At 43.8% G+C, this 21,204-nt stretch overlaps 1 protein-coding gene across 2 annotated transcripts in view; it reads left to right on the forward strand.

Annotated features, from left to right (window-relative positions):
* Positions 1–11,835: 11,835 nt before the first annotated feature.
* ccser2b (coiled-coil serine-rich protein 2b) overlaps positions 11,836–21,204 on the forward strand; it is a 212,585-nt gene continuing 203,216 nt past the window's right edge. For both annotated transcript variants that reach the window (XM_060939251.1, XM_060939252.1), the window contains exon 1: positions 11,836–12,068. The gene's annotated coding sequence lies outside the window, so the exon portion shown is untranslated. The remainder of the gene's footprint in view (positions 12,069–21,204) is intronic.

A 21,204-nucleotide genomic window follows, 5' to 3' on the forward strand; every position in this document is an offset into this window, starting at 1 on the left:
TGGGCCAAGGCTCATTTAAAATGGACTGTGGCAAAGTGGAAAACTGTTCTGTGGTCAGACGAATCAAAATTTGAAGTTCTTTATGGAAATCAGGGACGCCGTGTCATTCGGACTAAAGAGGAGAAGGACGACCCAAGTTGTTATCAGCGCTCAGTTCAGAAGCCTGCATCTCTGATGGTATGGGGTTGCATTAGTGCGTGTGGCATGGGCAGCTTACACATCTGGAAAGACACCATCAATGCTGAAAGGTATATCCAGGTTCTAGAGCAACTATGCTCCCATCCAGACGACGTCTCTTTCAGGGAAGACCTTGCATTTTCCAACATGACAATGCCAAACCACATACTGCATCAATTACAGCATCATGGCTGCGTAGAAGAAGGGTCCGGGTACTGAACTGGCCAGCCTGCAGTCCAGATCTTTCACCCATAGAAAACATTTGGCGCATCATAAAACGGAAGATACGACAAAAAAGATCTAAGACAGTTGAGCAACTAGAATCCTACATTAGACAAGAATGGGTTAACATTCCTATCCCTAAACTTGAGCAACTTGTCTCCTCAGTCCCCAGACGTTTACAGACTGTTGTAAAGAGAAAAGGGGATGTCTCACAGTGGGAAACATGGCCTTGTCCCAACTTTTTTGAGATGTGTTGTTGTCATGAAATTTAAAATCACCTAATTTTTCTCTTTAAATGATACATTTTCTCAATTTAAACATTTGATATGTCATCTATGTTCTATTCTGAATAAAATATGGAATTTTGAAACTTCCACATCGTTGCATTCCGTTTTCATTTACAATTTGCACTTTGTCCCAACTTTTTTGGAATCGGGGTTGTAAATTTGAAATCAGATCAATGTGCAGGACATTCTGCGTAATAAGGAAATGTATTTTAAAGTACATTTTTATGTGCATTTATACATATAACTTTCTAGGGACGGAAATGGCACCGATTCGGTGGAATGGCTCTTATACAGACATCATGTGACAGATCATGTGACACTTTGATTGCACACAGGTGGAGCTTAATTAACTAATTATGTGACTTATGAAGTGAATTGGTTGGAGCAGCTCTTATTTAGGGGTTTCAGACGAAAGGGGGTGAATACTTATCTATGCACACTCCAGATTTCTGTTTTTTCATCTTCATTATTGTTTTTGTGTCACAATAAAACAACAATGTGCACCTTTAAAGTGGTACAGACATGTTGGGTAAATCAAATGGTGCTAACCCTCCAACAATCCCTTTTAATTCCAGCTTGTAATGCAACAAAACAGGACAAACACCAAGGGGGATGAATACTTTTGCAAGACGCTGTAGTTTATATTATTTGTTTAGTAAACGGGTGAGATTCGGTATGAAAAGGAACAGCACGTCTCCCACTGTGTTTTACAAAACCTTGTAAAGAATCTGGAGATGCTGCTTTATATTTGTGCCACTTTTTTAAGAATAAATAAAGTAATATGAAGACGATCTGCCGCTGGGCTTTTGTGGATCAGATATAGTGTGTCATCATTAGAACTGATGGACCTAACAGTTTGGGTCAGATGAGATCAGATTAGATGTTATCCCCCCTCCCCCCTTCAGTATTTAAACATGGGTGAGTATTTCAGCAGATGGATCAGTCCTCAGATAAATACTGTCGGGATCATAAACTTACGAAAACATTCCTGACTCAACATTCACGCTAGCGTGTGATGTGCCGCTTAACAGAAACACAAATTTAAATAACGCACTGATCAGGGTGAACATCAGTTGTGGGATTTGTGTTACCTGACTAGCTTCGTGTTAACTGAATTCTCAGATTCGATTAACAAACACAAACATCTCTGCTATTTCTTTCCATGCTTTATTTTTCTTCGTAATATTTCTCTTGATGGGGCGGCACGGTGGTGTAGTGGTTAGCGCTGTCGCCTCACAGCAAGAAGGTCTGGGTTCGAGCCCCGGGGCCGGCGAGGGCCTTTCTGTGCGGAGTTTGCATGTTCTCCCCGTGTCCGCGTGGGTTTCCTCCGGGTGCTCCGGTTTCCCCCACAGTCCAAAGACATGCAGGTTAGGTTAACTGGTGACTCTAAATTGACCGTAGGTGTGAATGTGAGTGTGAATGGTTGTCTGTGTCTATTGGCCCTTTTCCACTACCCTTTTTCAGCTCGCTTCAGCCCGACACGGCTCGCGTTTCGACTACCAAAAAACAGCACGACTCGGCTCGCTTCAGCCCTGCTTAGCCCCTAAAACTCGCACGGTTTTGGAGTGGGGCTGAAGCGAGCCAAAGCGAGCCGAGTGAGTCTGGGGGCGTGAGCAGACACTCCCCTGTGCACTGATTGGTGAGGAGGAGTGTCCTCACACGCCCACACACGCCCCGCGAGCACGCTGGGATCTGTAAACACCGTAAACCCGGAAGAAGAAGAATTACGAATTACGAGAATTTCTGAAGCCTTATGCGCCTCGCCTCATCTATACGCTCTTGCCAGTATCTGTTGGCGTTGTCGGTGACAACAAGCCACAGAACCAAGACCAGCAACACTAACGACTCCATGTCCTCCATGTTTATTGTTTACTATCCGGGTCGTGAGACTACCGCTTAAAAGCTCACTGATGTCACTGTTTGCGCTGCTTAACGACATCACGTGACGTTCACCCACTTTCGCTAACTCCACCCAATGTGTCCACCCACTTCCAGCCAGCACGGTTCAGCGCGGTTGTAGTCGAAATGCAACTCCAACAGCCCCGCTCAGCTCGACTCAGCCCGACTCAGCACGGCACGGCTCAGCCGCGTTTGTAGTGGAAAAGCGGCATATGTGTCAGCCCTGTGATGACCTGGCGACTTGTCCAGGGTGTACCCCGCCTTTCTCCCATAGTCAGCTGGGATAGGCTCCAGCTTGCCTGCGACCCTGTAGAACAGGATAAAGCGGCTAGAGATAATGAGATGAGATATTTCTCTTGACACGTTTTATACGGCAGAAGATGAAACCACGGTCACAAGTTTTTGTTCCATTTTGCGTCAAATGCTAGAAGGGAACAAAATGCAAGGAGGAACTAAAGTTGTGAGCAGAGACCTGAATAAACGTCGCATTACACACGCCATCAGACCTAATTTATTTAAAACTGATCAAATCTCAGTTCAGGTGAGACTGAACAGACCTGGCAACAAGGCATTACATATCACATGTAGGTGCTTTTCTTTTGGGAATTTACTTCTTGTTCACAGCAATGCGTGCAGAGCAAATCCAAATAAAACCTTTTGCTGTTAGTCACAGCGTAAGACTGCGTTCTTAAATTTGTCTTTTAACTGTTGAGATTTTGTTCTTTTCAGCACTGAAAACCGCCCCAAAATGAGGGCTCTCCCTCAATCATAAACTTTAATGACTTTATATTAAAAAAAACCCCCGCAATCTAACAACAATAACACCAATCACTGATCACTTTTGTTTGTGGCTACAATTATCAACACCTTAACGATCTTTTGGCCGTTGCAAAAGTAGAAAAGACTTTCAATACGTAAATTGTGCATGAATAATTCATGGTTTAAAGTTTTCCGTCGCTACGACGGATTTCCGTCAACTGGGAGCGCTAAAGGTCAATAATGAGATTGATGCAGATCCGAGGAAGAAAAAAAAAAGGGGGGGGGTAGGCCCATAGGTCTGACACCGATGTGATTTAGAACTTCACTAAGCTGCTGTGATTGCCTGTTGTTGAACCCTTTCTTGTGCTATGTTTGAGTATATGTAAAGGAATAAGTTGTTGTGCTAGATAGGAATAAATAAATAAATACAGCCTCCGCTACTGTCTAGTCCCGGGGAGGCTCGGCGTAGGCCACTGATGAAACTATTTGGCTGTCCAACTACTAGGCAACTAGGTTACTTGTCTACTACTAATACTAGGCCTTTTGTAGTAGTAATAATGATATTTGCCTATTGAAAGGTGATCAGGTGAAAAAGCTGAAGCCGCAGCAAGACCTTTGCTATTAAGCCTTTTGTAGGTTAAACAGGCTTCGGCAGACAACGTTCTGGAAAGGCTGTGTTTTTCTTTGGTTTGATTAGCCTACGATTTAATCTTTAAACATTATGGTTTCAGCAGTTCGCTTAAACATTGGAGGCTGCAGAGTCGGGCTGCAAGATTTCCCGACACTTGTTTAAGATGCCAAACTTCATAGTAAGGAGAAAATAATTCCACAGTATTTACTGCCTCGTCAGTCTGAAAATTTAATAGTGAAGGACCAACACGAATTAAGTCCCAAAAAAAATCTCGTAGGCCTATATTTTACATTTTCAAAAAAGTCCGTAATTGGAAGTCGGTCAGTGGAGTGTAATGAAGTGTCTCATTCACTAAACACAAAAGGTCGGAAAACAGTGGAGAAAACAGCTATTTTAGGCTACTAATGTTTTACATTAGTAATTTAATGTATGTGACAAATTCATTGATTAAATAGATAAAGAAGCCAATACTCCGAAGCTCAAAATTCAGGAAAGTGGCTCCGGTGTCGCAAGTGCACAAGAACAGTTACTTGAAAGTTAACCTGATGTGCGTGCGCGTGCGATTTCATGAAGAACCGGGACAATTGGCATTCGGTGAAAGATTCACACCTATGACTCATTATATTCGCGCGCGCCCTCTCGCCCACTGCTGCTTCGTTTTCCTGATTTACACAAGTGTCTGAAGATGGAGTTTTCAGAAATCTCCACTCTGCCCAGAGTTTGCGAAAGTAGCTGTTTTCAGTAAACTGAAACCTCCGTATAGGTGTGAATGAGAGGTGCAACCGAATAAATAAATATGCGTCTTTTTTATCCGGCTACATGTAGGCTATCACTGCGCAAAGCCTCTAATGTTGAAATGGTAGTAATATTTGTTAAAATAATAGTAGGCTAATTTCCACATTAATTGGTAAAATGGCACAAGGGATGTGATGGGGGATGGCCGTTTTATAAGGGGGATTATTTGAGATTTTTATTTCAGAAGGGGGATGCCTCCCCCACATCCCCCCCCCCCCCCCCCCCCCCAACTTGAGTACTGCGTTAAGGCCACCGGATATAGGCCCTTCGATTTCCATCACTAGAGCGCGTCAAATTACTTTCGGTTTTGCCAGCATGGACGCGCTTCTTTTAAATGAAAGCACAGATGTGTCAGACATCGACAAAACGGTAAAGAATAAGTGGAGATGGGCTTGGTGAAATGAAATGGGCGATAATGGCAATCCATTTAAATTTTAGTTCATGGTGCAAAAAGATGAAAATGGCAGGTGTGTGCTTTTGTGTAGTTTGCCATAAAAAAAAAAGGCTATGGAAGCAATGGCAAAAAACTAGATGCCTTTGGCTTCACTGCGAAGAAGCAGAAAAAGTGAACTTTCACTTTACTTTTCTTGTTTCCTGGTTTTATGTCAACAGATTTTCTTATTTTTCTTTCTGTTCCACTCTTCTGAAAGCATGGTTCAAGTTCGACTGCACTTGCACTTTTCTCTTCACCATTGTTGTGCATTACTAAAGTATTGTTGAAATAAATTTGCACTTTGCACTGAAAACTTGATGTTTCATCATTTATAGCCTGTAATGACAATGGTCAAGTCTTGCCTTAGCTTTAGTCATTTGTTAAAATTATGTAAATGTACTATAAGTAGGGGCTGAGGGGCAGGCCCGCCGACGGGGGGACAAACGGGTATGTTGTCCCGGGCCCAGGAATGGGGGGGGGGGGGGGGGCAGAACTGGGCTCTCATGAAGTTGCGATTATTTTATTTCATTTCAAAATGTGTTGATTTGGGGGAGAAATGTGCTATATTTGCATTCAATAAATGATTTCTAGATCTTTTGCCTTTATTGTCTTTGAAAAAGGCGTCAAGAACCCCCTACCACCCCTAATGCAAAAATGGTTTGGTCTGACTCTTTGATTAAGGGGAAAAAAAACGACATCGTTCGATCATAGCGCTTCGACAATCAGCGTGCGTGCCATTTGCCAACATGCACAAGTCAGGAGCACAGAAAAGAAAAGAGAAAAATAGAGGAATAAACCAAGAGACTCAGGGGCTCACTGCATAAATATTTTAAAAAAGATTCGGATGATGCAGCAGGTACTAGCAAAGGCAGTGGGGCAGCTGAGCCAGGTAAGACCAGTGTTGGGCACGTTACTTTCAAAAAGTAATTAGTTATAGTTACGAGTTACTTTTCCCAAAAAGTAACGGAGTTAGTAACGGAGTTACTTTGTCATAAAAGTAACTAATTACCAGGGAAAGTAATTATTCCGTTACATTTTGTTCCCCCTAAAAAAAAAAATCAAATTCAATTAGTGTAATCATAATAAAAGTGAATGTTAAATGTGTTTAATGACTGAAATGGACACTTAACAGAACCAATTAGTAACGTTATCTACACTATATTAATATTTTTGTGGGACAATGTGAGATAAGACATCTATCAAATGTAATATATTTTTGTAGTTATTAAAATTATGTTACTAATTACTGGCCACTGACGAGGACAAACGCTTTGTTCCTCGACATAATGTGCATTGCACGTAAACACTCTTGCCTTTTATTTCAAGTAATGAAAAGTAATGGCTGTATTTCCAATGTGAAAGCGCAGTGCTGGGCTGACCGCTCACCATCGCTGTGTCTTCTGATTGAAAGAGCCCGCAGTAGTGCAGTAGGCGTGGCCTACCTACGTATGTTGTCCAAATCTACTCTGATTGGCTTACTGTGCCGTTGTCTCGCATCTCCCCGCCCCACACTAAAGCAGAGTAAAGAAAGGCTGAGCGAGCAGCGTGCCAGATGAGAACAGCTTTAATAAAGTAACGCATAGTATTTTATTGTAAGTAACGGGAACGGCGTTATAACGATGTAAAAAGTAATTAGTTAGATTATTTGTTACTAAAAAAAGTAACGCCGTTATTCCCATCACTGGGTAAGACACAGCCAACTTTTTCCAGCCCTGTAAAGTAACCCCAACCAAGGCACGCGCGGCACGCAATTCATGTTACAAACGAGTGGAGAGCAAGTCACACTGAACACCATATCAAACGCACAGGGCATTGAATCATTTCATAACCACAACGGCTTAATAACATTGTGTTTCATATATCTGATTGAAGCTAAGAATATTCACATTAGCCCGCAATCATATCCCGCCGTTTCTCGAGCGGTGTGTTCTTCTCTGCTTTTCACACTGGACAGTACGCACGCACGCACAACAAAAGTCCGGCGCATTGCATTTCGCACCTGAATAGTTGCAGACTAAGGAAATGTTAAAATGTTAAAACTGTAAAAATGTTGAAATGCTAAAATGAAATGGTTGTTGACCGGTCGAATGGTTTTTCAATACCTTTCATTTAAGGGTTGGAGTGAGTAGAGACTGGGATAAGAGAGGTGGGGGGGGCCCATTCAGAGCATTTTGTCCCGGGCCCAGCCAAAGCTGTCAGCGGCCCTGCTAAGGGGATAATGGACAACACGGCGTTTAAAATTTGACGCATCGCTGACGTGGTAGGGGCCAACGACATGGAGCTTTTTTTTCAGTCAGATGATTTTTTTTTTGCTTTAATCCATGATAATTACTCAAACTTCCACTGGAAAAAAAAGAGTTGATTCCCGATTACTTAGCGTATCAGATCACGTGACACTGTTCCACAATTATCGACATCCAGATGATTGATTGATTTAAAAAAAAAAATTGGTATGTGGTATTAATTTAAAAAAACGTAGTTTTTATTTAAAATTTGTTTTACACAGACTTATATTTAGTACAAAATATCTTTTATATAAATATATGGGGGCGGCACGGTGGTGTAGTGGTTAGCGCTGTCGCCTCACAGCAAGAAGGTCCTGGGTTTGAGCCCTGGAGCCGGCGAGGGCCTTTCTGTGTGGAGTTTGCATGTTCTCCCCGTGTCCGCGTGGGTTTCCTCCGGGTGCTCCGGTTTCCCCCACAGTCCAAAGACATGCAGGTTAGGTTAACTGGTGACTCTAAATTGACCGTAGGTGTGAATGTGAGTGTGAATGGTTGTCTGTGTCTATGTGTCAGCCCTGTGATGACCTGGCGACTTGTCCAGGGTGTACCCCGCCTTTCGCCCGTAGTCAGCTGGGATAGGCTCCAGCTTGCCTGCGACCCTGTAGAAGGATAAAGCGACTAGAGATAATGAGATGAGATGAGATAAATATATGGATGTGGGTGTTTACGTAAATGAGGAAGTAATTCTAATGTTTGTAAACAAATGAACTGATAATGTTTAACCTGCGTCAGAAAATCTTTTTGTTCCACTTTCTACGTATTTTCGTAGATCACATTTTGTTCATCATTCATCGTTGTTTGTATTAATTTCTAGTTTTGTAGTTTACCAATAAACCTCAACAGGCAATTGAGACTGTAACCACATGAACATCCAGGTCAAAGGTCGCATCTCGTTCCTCGAACCAAAATATAAAATGTCTACTGATATTATAATATGTGGTAGATATTTACAACAAACTGCAAAAAAAAAAAAAACAATCTGAATGGAATAGAAAAATCTGAATATTTCAAGCATGTCATTTTTTTTATATGCTAGGAATTTAATTCTGGTCTAATTCTATTTATTTATTGCAATTGGATTCCAAATACTCGATAAACATTCCATTCTGTTATGAATCAGAAAAAAAAATAAATCATGGCACTTTTTATTTAAAATTTTTTTTTAAAGTACTTCATTTACTTCAACAACGTTACACAAAGATCGATCCATAACGGTTGTAAATGTTGCTTAATTCCACAGGGTGTCGATAATGGTGGACACCGGTGAAAGTGATCACTATTATTGACACCTCATGTGACTTCTCAAACGCGCGTTTAGATACAAAATGGCGACTGTCAAATGAAAGAGTAAGAAATAAAGTAGGTTTCGACGAGGAGATTATGAAATATCGGTGAATTTGATCAGTAAAAACATGTCGGTGATCTTTCCACCATGCTTACCTGCGATGATGATGATTATAACGTCCGGGTTGTCATCAGACGACAAGATCAAAGGGCAAGGGCGCGTTGATTAATTAACCAATAATAACTATTGTGACTGAAACTCAGGTTTGTAAAATTTGTTTTTTATTGGTAAACCTGAAAAGGTGTCGATAATTATGGACTGTCGATAATTGCTCTATATATTTACAGTAATAAGAGTGATTATGGGGCGGCACGGTGGTGTAGTGGTTAGCGCTGTCGCCTCACAGCAAGAAGGTCCGGGTTCGAGCCCCGTGGCCGGCGAGGGCCTTTCTGTGTGGAGTTTGCATGTTCTCCCCGTGTCCGCGTGGGTTTCCTCCGGGTGCTCCGGTTTCCCCCACAGTCCAAAGACATGCAGGTTAGGTTAACTGGTGACTCTAAATTGACCGTAGGTGTGAATGTGAGTGTGAATGGTTGTCTGTGTCTATGTGTCAGCCCTGTGATGACCTGGCGACTTGTCCAGGGTGTACCCCACCTTTCGCCCATAGTCAGCTGGGATAGGCTCCAGCTTGCCTGCGACCCTGTAGAACAGGATAAAGCGGCTACAGATAATGAGATGAGAAGAGTGATTATTTTTTTCCCAGTGCGGTTTCCATCAAATCCTGCGCTCTGATTGGCTGGTGAGCGGGTCCGTATCCTACGGTACGGACCCCAGTTACGGACCTCTGGCGACTCGCTCGTTCACAACAACAACAAACATAATAGAATTTTTTTGTCAACATTTATCTTTTTTTTTAATAAGATTTATTTATCAGATTATCAAAAATGTTATAAGTTTTTGCCAGCATTTCTCAGGAGAACAGCATTAATTTTACAGCATGGATAGTGATAACGACAGTGTTCACAGCGAAAGCGAGTTTTACTACCCTGAGGAAGAAGAAATAAAAGAAAACATTTCAGTGGAAAACTAAAAGCCTCTAACTGTTGCTAACGCCCAGCAAAAACATCCTGAATGACTCTTATTTGTATAAATAGGGGACCACACAGGCGGCAAAATGTAGTTTTTTTTTTCCCTGCCATGGAAGTGCACTTGTATACCGAGGAGGAAGCCATTTGCATTACAGCCGTGAATGAGGATTCAAAATGGTGGCTCGGCTCGGTTTTCCCTTTTGGGCGCTCTCGTTTTCTGTTAGAATTTGGTAAAGAAAAAAATAAATATATTATTTACCAGCTTAAGGTCGGTCCGTATGGTGAAATACCGTGACCTCGGCCTTGAATACTGACCTCGGCCCAGAGGGCCTCGCTCAGTACTTTCAAGACCTCGGTCACGGTATTTCACCATACGGACCTCCCACACAGTAAAAAATGGAGTGTCAATATTGCAGTGTAAACCTATTTTCCTCTGGATAGAGTAGTTATAACACTATGCAGAGTAAAATCGTCTAAATGGTAGTGTCAAAAGTGAGAGTTAATTCCCACTTGCACACAACGACAAAATCTACTCTGCAGGGTGATGATTCCCCGCGAAAATACAATATAGAGTCAGATTAACTCTGAAAATCTTACACTATCTATAGTGTTAAATATTTTTACACACCTCATTGTTAATTTTGACACAAAATAGAGTAAAATTAACTCTAAAAATCCTACACTGGCTATAGAGTAAATTTTACACTGATTTTGAGTGGGACCAAATGTTATCTGACAGAGAGTTAAATTCAACTCTTAAAGAGTAAAATTGACACTATGATTTTTACTGTGCAGCTGGTAAATAACATATATTTATTTTTTTCACAGTCCACATCTTGCGCTCTGATTGGCTGGTGAGCGGGTCCGTATCCTACGGTATGGACCCCGGTTACGGACCTCTGGCGACTCGCTCGTTCACAACAACAAACATAGTAGCATTTTTTGTCAACATTTATGTTTGCATTTCTCAGGAGAACAGCATTAATTTTACAGCATGGATAGCGATAACGACAGTGTTCACAGCGAAAGCGAGTTTTACTACCCTGAGGAAGAAGAAATAAAAGAAAACATTTCAGGAGAAAGCTAAAAACCTGTAACTTGACTCCTATTTGTATAAATAGGGGACTACATAGGCGGCAAAATGTAGTTTTTTTCTGCCATGGAAGTGCACTTGTATACCGAGGAGGAAGCCATTTGCATTACAGCCGTGAATGAGGATTCAAAATGGCGGCTCGGCTCGGTTTTCCCTTTCGGCCGCTCTCGTTTTCTGTTAGAATTTGGTAAAGAAAAAAATCTCATCTCATTATCTCTAGCTGCTTTATCCTGTTCTACAGGGTCGCAGGCAAGCTGGAGCCTATCCCAGCTGACTACGGGCGAAAGGCGGGGTACACCCTGGACAAGTCGCCAGGTCATCACAGGGCTGACACATAGACACAGACAACCATTCACACTCACATTCACACCTACGGTCAATTTAGAGTCACCAGTTAACCTAACCTGCATGTCTTTGGACTGTGGGGGAAACTGGAGCACCCGGAGGAAACCCACGCGGACACGGGGAGAACATGCAAACTCCGCACAGAAAGGCCCTCGCCGGCCACGGGGCTCGAAACCAGGACCTTCTTGCTGTGAGGCGACAGCGCTAACCACTACACCACTGTGCTGCCCGTAAAGAAAAAAAAAATATTATTTACCAGCTTAAGGTGGGTCTGTATGGTGAAATACCGTGACCTCGGCCTTGAATACGGACCGACCTTAAGCTGGTAAATAACATGTATGTAATTTTTCTATGAGCATTTCCTTCATAACTCCTTTTATGGTATGCACATAATCATGGCGATGTGACGAATAAGTCAGTGACGTCACCAGGTGACTTCTGGCGGCGTGTCCTTTCCCCTGAAGTGTGTGAGTTTCAGCGTGTCATTACTCACAGCTGTGCTAGGGGGCACTGTGGAGCTCCAGCAGGAGAGTGACGTCAGCATCAGCTGTGCTCTGATTCAGGGGAAATCAGTCGCTTCCCTGCAGCTCTGAGGCGCGGAGCGGAGCGGAGCTCAGCAGGGTTAGTTACAGGCTGTGTGTGATAAACTGATGCGTTCTTTCACGCTGATATAGCGACTGAAGCTCGGCTTTGTGCGGGAAGAGTCTCAGCGCCTGAGGGTCGCTATTTCCGCCGAGTCATCCTGTGGAGGGAACTCACATTCAGCCTGAAGAAGGTAAGACAGCAGGAGGAACCTGTCTCTCTCTCTCTCCGGGTATTAACACTCTGCACGACTTTGTGGTGTTAACGTGTGTGTGTGTGTGTGTGTTTGAGTGTATCAAGATTTTGTTTACATCCGGACAGTAGCTAGCTCAGAGCTAAGCTAGGTGAGTTAGCATTGTTAGCCTGATTTGTTCACCGAGCTCTACAGCCACCAGCGCTTTTTTATCATTATTATTTTTATTGTTATGATTATTAGCACTTTATTAACACTTTATCGCAGGTGATAATGTGTAAATGCTCCTGTTTGCTGCCTTCCTCTCAGATGCGGAGTGTAAATCTGAGGTAAAACTGCTGTGTCACATCTCCGCGCTCAGTGACCGCTGCTGGAGGCTCCGTCAGGCGCTCACGCACGCGCTCCCACCGCACACACGCGTATAATGGAGCCCAGTGACGTCACGAGCTCATTTACATATCCACTGTGTCGTCACGGTCATTTGCATATCATTAACGAGGAACCTTTAGAGCAGAGAGAGAGAGCGAGATGCCCCTTTTCCACCAAAGCAGTTCCAGGGCTGGTTCGGGGCCAGTGCTTATGGCCCTTTTCCACTACCCTTTTTCAGCTCACTTCAGCCCGACACGGCTCGCGTTTCGACTACCGAAGAACAGCACGACTCAGCTCGCTTCAGCCCCCAAAACTCGCACGGTTTTGGAGTGGGGCTGAAGCGCGCCAAACCGAGCCGAGTGAGGCTGGGGGCGTGAGCAGACACTCCCCTGTGCACTGATTGGTGAGGAGGAGTGTCCTCACATGCCCACACACACCCCGCGAGCACGCTGGGATCTGTAAACCCGGAAGAAGGAGAATTACGAGAATTATGAAGCCTTATGCGCCTCGCCTCATATATATGCTCTTGCCAGTATCTGTCCGCGTTGTCGGTGACAACAAGCCACAGCACCAAGACCAGCAACACTAACGACTCCATGTCCTCCATGTTTATTGTTTACTCTCCGGGTTGTGAGACTACCGCTTAAAAGCTCACTGATGTCACTGTTTGCGCCGCCTAACGACATCACCTGACGTCCACCCACTTTCGCTAACTCCACCCAATGTGTCCACCCACTTCCAGCCAGCACGGTTCAGCGCGGTTGTAGTCGAAATGCAACTCCAACAGCCCCGCTCAGCCCAACTCAGCACGGCACGGCTCAGCCCGACTCAGCCGCGTTGGTAGTGGAAAAGCGGCATTAGTTTGGAACCGGGTTTTCTGTTTCCACTGACAAAGAACTGGCTCTGGGGCCAGAAAAACCTAGCCTGGGCCCGCCCATCCTAAGCGTGACGCAACACGAGGGCCTGTTGCGAGCTTAGGTGGGGTTTACATTAAACCGTATCAGCGGATCATCAGCTTAACGTTTTTAAAAACGATTAGCGTGCACACAGCAACGCCAATACACGATTCGCATGCACACAGCAACGCCAATACACGGATACGCTAATCACATGAGTAATTAGACGGCACGTAAGTTGAAATGTGTAAATGTGTAAATTTCTCCTCAGCGGCTCGGCTCCGCAGGCATCCTGCGCTCCAAATCACTCCGCCCTGAACAGTGAGTGCCCTCTGGAGGGTGCGCACTCCGGCCCTGCGCAGCTCACAGAGCACACGAGTGAAGCGCACGAGCAGTGATTCGGGACTGAGCCGCTGTGTGTGTGATCCCAGTGCATATCGGGCATGCGCAGGTCACTCACCACTTGCAAGTGGAAGGATGGCAAGCCTAAAGACAATCATAACTACACAATGGGCAGTATTTGCATCAGTATTTTCATACTTTTATACTCTAATGAAAGGTGATACAAGGCGGAAGTCTGCGCCGTTTTTCAGCAGTCGCGTCACATGACCAACGCCAGCGAATCAGGAAGGTGGATGTCACAGTGACGTTGTCCAATGACGACGTCAGCTAGAGCTCAGCACAGCGTATCCGCATATCCTCAATGTTTACATAGCACCGGACCAGACACGAACTGGGTTGAATATGTGGGCCCTGGCGGATTCCCATTTCCCGGCGTTTTAATGTGAACGGACAGTGCATCCGCGAAGAAAACGAGACCGATACGGTCTAATGTAAACTTGGCCTTAGTCTGGCCAGGCAAGCTATCTCCAGCTCTTCCAAGCTCCCGAAAAATCGGGAGCCAATCAACTTTGAGCATCTCCAACGGCCCTGGGTAGAGGCGTGTTCAAGGCAGTGACGTAGTAGAACTGCGACCGGAAGCCATAGATTGTTTACAGAATCTATGCCGGAAGCGCTTCATTCACTAGAAACATTACGAACATGGAGCAAGTTCTCATTGAAAACGGAGCAAAGAGCAGCCCTGGAGGTATTTATTGAAAGGAAGGATGTTTTCGCCTTGCTCCCAACCGGCTTCAGTAAGAGTTTAATCTACCAGTTAGCCCCGTCGCGTCACGTACGTCAGAGGAAAGAGTGATGTGATTGGTTTAAGCTTCGTCACAGCCTTTTCTGGCTTCGACCAGTAGCAAACTGAGGCATTTCAGGGAGGCGGGTCAACCACGCACTTTGGGAAACACTTGGGCTTAATATCTTTGCCAGACCAAATGCTCGCAGAGCTTTGAAGTCGCGTTAGCCAGACTAAGAAAAACCGGTTCCAGGCTAGCACCAACTCTCTTACCCCTTTTCCACCAAATCAGTTCCAGGGCTGGTTCGGGGCCTGTTCCAGGCTAGCACCAACTCTCTGCTGCTAGCCTGGAACCGGTTTTTCTGGCCCCAGAGCCAGTTCTTTGTCAGTGGAAACAGAAAACCCAGTTCCAAACTAAGCACTGGCCCCGAACCAGCCCTGGAACTGCTTTGGTGGAAAAGGGGCATTTGCTGGGCCAGAGGAAAGAACCGCTTACGTCAGTGGGGGGGCGGAGTTGTTAAGACCAACAGCAATAACAAGACTGCGAAAGATCGCCATTTTTAAGCGACGAGAAGCAGCAGCTGTACAAACGCGAAGTCATCCGTTATTATTATTGTTGTTGTTGCTGCTGCTTCTTCCGTGTTTTTGCTTCGATATTCGCGCCAAGGTTTATGCAAACGTAGTGACGTAACTGACTTGTACAACGACGTAATGACGTGGCTTCCCTTAGCACCGCGAGCTATGGAAAAGCAAACTGGTTTTCAGCTGGCTCGCAAGTTGAACGAGTTGTGAACCAGCACCAGCACTGGCCCCGAACCAGCCCTGGAACTGATTTGGTGGAAAAGGGGTAAGAGAGAGGACAGTTGAGAATATAAGTGAGGTCTAAAACTCAATGCAAGCTGATTTTTCTCCTAACAGCACGTCATGAAGTGTTTCATTCCTCTGGCATCACCAGGGATGAGTTTCTCGGAGTTTTTTTCTCTCTCTCTCTGAGGTTCAAATATTGCACTCTGAGTACAAATTATGTGAGGCAATCCCATGATGCAGTGAACACAGACACCGTGAGCAGACTCATACCCAGACTTTAGGAACCTTTTTGCTGCCTTTCAACTCCATCACTGGCTACTCAGTGCTTCCCCCCCAAAAAAAAAAATTTCCATGTATTTTTATGAGACACTTTTGTTTGTTTTTATTCTATGAGAAAACTAATCTTTTTTTTTTTTTTTTTTTTAGACAACAAAAATCACAACGATGCTATGATAACGGTCATTGTTTACTCGTACCTGTGTCAGTACCGCGTATGCGTTAGCGGGCCGAGTGAGATTTAAACTCGATAAAAGTAAAGTCTGTTGATTTGCGGATTTTGTTGCCAGTAAAAATCACGTGGTTACAAAGAATTTCTAGAGTTTTAGAATTAGACGCCTTTGTCACGTACACGTTACAACTGAGTAAAGTTCTTTCTCTGTGTTTAACCCATCTGAAACAGTAAACACACAGAGAGAGAGAGAGAGAGAGAGAGAGCACAGTGGTACCTGGGGATTTTATTTTTTTTAAAATAGAATTAGCAGCCTTTATTTATTTAATGGCTCTGTGTAATGAAGGTAAACGGTGTACTAGTGATCTGGTTTCAGTATAAACAGCTGTGCCCAGGGAAGCCTATTTTTAGCAATATCATAACTTTCAAAATGGATAAATTATTCTTATAAAGTTTTATTTTTAATTTAAACATGCGCACGGCACTTGCTTTGATCGACACACAGTGTTTATTTTTGCACTGTGTTTGACTTTAAGGTCTGGCGATTTGACTTGTCCAGTCTCAGTCCTTCCACTTTTGTCCCCTGATGAAGTCCTGTGTTGTGCTGCAGTTGTCTTGCTGCATGATGACGTTCCTCCCAGTTAGATCGGTTGTATTTCTCTGTAAGTTGTCAGACGATTTCTGTAGATGTCTGAATTCATTCTGCTGCTACCGTCATAACTTCCATCATCAGTGAAGATCGGTGAGCTCGTTCCAGAAGCAGTCATGCATGTGTTAGTAGACATAGGCAAGCAACCAGCATCGTCAGAAAGGTCATGTTTTGCCGTTTCATGTGGCATGCACTTCGTGAGTAATTCAACTTGAGAAGAATTTGGATGCAAACTGGGTCACTCGGGTTCGGTTCCATCTCTGCCGTGTCGTGAGCCGTAGTGGTCTCGTGCATTACTGATGCATGAGCTGCTGTGGCTGTTTTCTTGCTAACACCGAGCTAAACAAGCTATAAGGTATACTCTCGGATGATACCACACGTGAATGTTCTAAGATGGCGGCGCTCAGACTAAATGTGGCAAGTAGCAGCACAAACACGCCTCTTATTCCCGCGTAGAAAATCACGGACACCAGTGAAGAAAAACATTGACAAGGCCGAGCTGCACGTAAATCAAATCATAGATTCGCTCCTATAAACTATGAAATTACCCCAGGACCCCACGTCCATTTAATCCTGTCTGAATATTCTGACCAATCACAATCCAGAGTTCAGCAGTGCTGTGGCTTATATTTATATACGTTTTCTGTAAGGAGACTTTTACTTAGCATTTAATCCTATAACAGCAGTGCGAGATGAACATTCTCGGCTTCACTTAATCGGTCCTGAAGGACAGTAATAAACCTTGGAGGTTTTTTCTCTCAGATCAGGGGTTTCTCACACAGCTGATAGTTTGCATTGAACTCGGGTGAATTTTATTCCTGGGTTTTATTCATGAGGGGACTGATCACAAACACGCTTTATTCATGGATTGCTGGGAGAGATTTAGATTCGACACCCAGGAAACAGACTTTCTTCTGGTCTGAACCCACCACCTGCTGCACCACACACACCGGCCCAGACCTGCACCAACCATCCGTCTGACGGCATGCGTTTATATTTGGATTAATTAGGCCATCTTTTCAGATTCAAGAACTCTCTCTCTCTCTCTCTCTCTCTCATATTCACTCCACCCAGTTTCTGTCAGTCTCTCTCTTTCACTCACCCAGTCTCTCTCTCATATATTCACTCACCCACGTCGTTGTATACGTCAGTTACCTCACTGTATACATCAGCTACGTCGCTGTATACGTCAGTTACGTCGCTGTATACGTCAGTTACCTCGCTGTATACATCAGCTACGTCGCTGTATATGTCAGTTACCTCGCTGTATACGTCAGTTACATCGCTACGTTTGCATAAACCTTGGCGCGAATATCGAAGCAAAAACACGGAAAAAGCAGCAGCAACAACAATAATAATAACGGATGACTTCGCGTTTGTACAGCTGCGGCTTCTCGTCGCTTAAAAATGGCGATCTTTCGCGGTCTTGTTATTGTTGTTGGTCTTAACAACTCCGCCCCCCGCTGACGTAAGCGGTTCTTTCCTCTGGCCCAGCAGAGAGTTGGTGCTAGCCTGGAACCGGTTTTTCTGGCCCCAGAGCCAGTTCTTTGTCAGTGGAAACAGAAAACCCGGTTCCAAACTAAGCACTGGCCCCGAACCAGCCCTGGAACTGCTTTGGTGGAAAAGGGGCATCTCTCTCTCTCTCTCTAGTCTCTCTTTCACTCACCCACTCTCTCATTCACTCACCCAGTGTGTGTGTGTGTCTCTCTCTCTCTTATATTCACTCACCCAGTCTCATATTCACTCACCCAGTGTGTGTGTCTCTCTCTTATATTCACTCACCCAGTCTCATATTCACTCACCCAGTGTCTCTCTCTGTCTCTCTCTCATATATTCACTCACCCAGTCTCTCTCTCTCTCTCTCTCTAAAACTCACCCATTCCCTCACTCACTTGCCCATTCACTCTCTCACTTGCCCACACACCCATTCGCTCTCTCACTAACTAACTCACACTCTCTCCTTCCCTCACCCACCATTTTTCTCTCTCTCTCACTCGAGACCAGTCTCTCAGAATAATCTGGATCAGGTGTACGCGTGTTCAGGAATGGGATGAAGGTTTCTGTGATTTAACACACACGCGTTTCACACTGTCTCCTAATAATAATGAAGTAAATAGAGAAATGGTGACTCCTGTCGTTATAATCTGTATGTGAATGTTTGTTGTTAAAGGAGCTGTGACCAGGGCAGTGTGTTTCAGTGACGAACCCTGTGACAGTCGAGCCGATGCTAGTGAGGAGTCGGAGTGCTTCTAATCTTGATCACGTGCATATGACCTAAATATCTGTAATAATGTACACCAAACATACAAGGACGTGACCTTGAGCTGGAACTACAGCTCTCAGATCCGTGATGAGCACAAACGGCTTCATCATCCTTCACTTCTTTACCGCGGTTCAGGATAATTTCTGGGTTCTTTTTTGTGTGTTCCTCCTCTGTGTGGCTCTTTATTCAGGGAGAACATGCACAGGTCCAGGAGAACGGCGCTCTGTTTGCTTCAGAGAATAATGTATTTAGCATCATCACCCACACACGTTCAAAGATTGACGTCTTTATGACCGATTTTTGCACTGCTCGTTAAATTTAATGTCGTTCAGTTTCTGTCTCCTCCTCCTCATCCTTCATAATGTCTCAGGAAACTGATGTCAATTGACTTAATGCTACTGTAACGGCCGCTATAATTATCGACACCTTAACGATCTTTTGGCCGTTGCAACAGTAGAAAAGGCTTTCAGTATGTAAATTGTGCATGAATAATTACTCAAACTTCCACTGGAAAACAAATGAGTCGATTCCCGATTACTTAGTGTATCAGATCACGTGACCTTGTTCCACAATTATCGACATCCAGATGATTGATTATTAAAAAAGTCTGTGGTATTAATTTAACAACAGTTTTTATTTAAAATTTGTTTTACATAGACTTATATTTAGTACAGAATATCTTTTATATAAATATATGGATGTGGGTGTTCATGTAAATGAAGTAATTCTCATCTCGTTATCTGTAGCCGCTTTATCCTGTTCTACAGGGTCGCAGGCAAGCTGGAGCCTATCCCAGCTGACTACGGGCGAAAGGCGGGGTACACCCTGGACAAGTCTCCAGGTCATCACAGGGCTGACACATAGACACAGACAACCATTCACACTCACATTCACACCTACGGTCAATTTAGAGTCACCAGTTAACCTAACCTGCATGTCTTTGGACTGTGGGGGAAACCGGAGCACCCGGAGGAAACCCACGCGGACACGGGGAGAACATGCAAACTCGGCACAGAAAGGCCCTCGCCGGCCCCGGGGCTCGAACACGGACCTTCTTGCTGTGAGGCGACAGCGCTAACCACTACACCACCGTGCTGCCCGGGAAGTAATTCTAATGTTTTTAAACAAATGAACTGATAATGTTTAACCTGCGTCAGAAAATCTTTTTGTTCCACTTTCTACGCATTTTCATAGATCACATTTTGTTCATCATTCGTTGTTTATTAATTTCTAGTTTTGTAGTTTACCAATAAATGTCAACAGGCAATTGATATTGTAACCACATGAACATCCAGGTCAAAGGTCGCATCTCATTCCTTGAACCAAAATATAAAATGTCTACTGATATTGTAATATGTGGTCGATATTTACAACAAACTGCAGAAGAAAAAATTCTAAACAGAATAGAAAAATCTGTATATCTCAAGCATGTGTGGTTGTTTTTTTTTTTTAATATGCTAGGAATTTAATTCTGCTTTCATGCTATTTATTTATTGAAATCGGATTCCAAATACTCTATAAACATTGCATTCTGTTATCAGTCAGAAAAAAAAATCTAACTCGCAGCACTTTTTATTTTTTTAAAGTACTTCATCAACTTCAGCAACGTTACACAAAGATCGATCCATAACTGTTGTAAACGTCGTTTATTTCCAGTGTGTCAATAATGGTGGACACCGGTGAAAGTGATCACTATTATCGACACCTCACATGACTTCTCAAACGCGCGTTTAGATACAAAATGGCGACTGTCAAACGAAAGAGTAAGAAATAAAGTAGGTTTCGACGAGGAGATAATCAGTAAAAACATGTCCACGATGTTTCCACCATGCTTCCCTGCGATGATGATGATGATGATGTCCGGGTTTTCCTCAAGCAAGCTGCGTCATCAGATGACAAGATCAAAGGACGAGGCGGGTCTTCCGGTTGATTAATTAACCAATAGTAACTGTTGTGACTGAAACTCACCTTTTTGTAAAATTGTTTATTGTTAAATCTGAAAAGGTGACAATAATTATGGACTGTCTAATTGTAGCCTCCACTCTAGTAAAATTAATGATCAGTTTAATAAAAATGTATAATTACCAGGGCTGGGTTCAAAAGATCGATCCACGATCCGATATCGATTCACGTTCAAAAAATACGAGATCGATTCAAAAATGTGTGGATCGATCTCTTCCAGGTGGCTATAGGCACTATTTTCTCGACCGCACAAGGACCACTATAAAAAGCGGGTGCCGGCAAACGAAACCGAAACTTAAGAACGCGAGATGGCTGAAGCTGCACAGCTAAAATCACCGCCTGGCCTGAAAGCTGATGTATGGCTTTACTTTGGATTCAAAGGTTACAAGGACAGACGAACTCGACAGAACAAAAGCAGTGTGCAAACTGTGCCACGTAGAGCTAAAATATAGTGGCCGCTCAAAGGAGCTGCCTCACTCCACAGCACGTAGACCAGCTCCTTTTCCTCCAGAAAAATCACACAATTCCTGAAGACTAGGAGTCTTATCAGTCAAGCACAATTTCTTACACTTTGCTGTGGTTGCTGAGCTACTGTTTATTTTCATTGTTGGTTAGTTCT

Source organism: Neoarius graeffei, chromosome 14 (genome assembly GCF_027579695.1).
Source record: "Neoarius graeffei isolate fNeoGra1 chromosome 14, fNeoGra1.pri, whole genome shotgun sequence".
In the NCBI taxonomy this organism is placed as follows: Eukaryota; Metazoa; Chordata; class Actinopteri; order Siluriformes; family Ariidae; genus Neoarius; species Neoarius graeffei.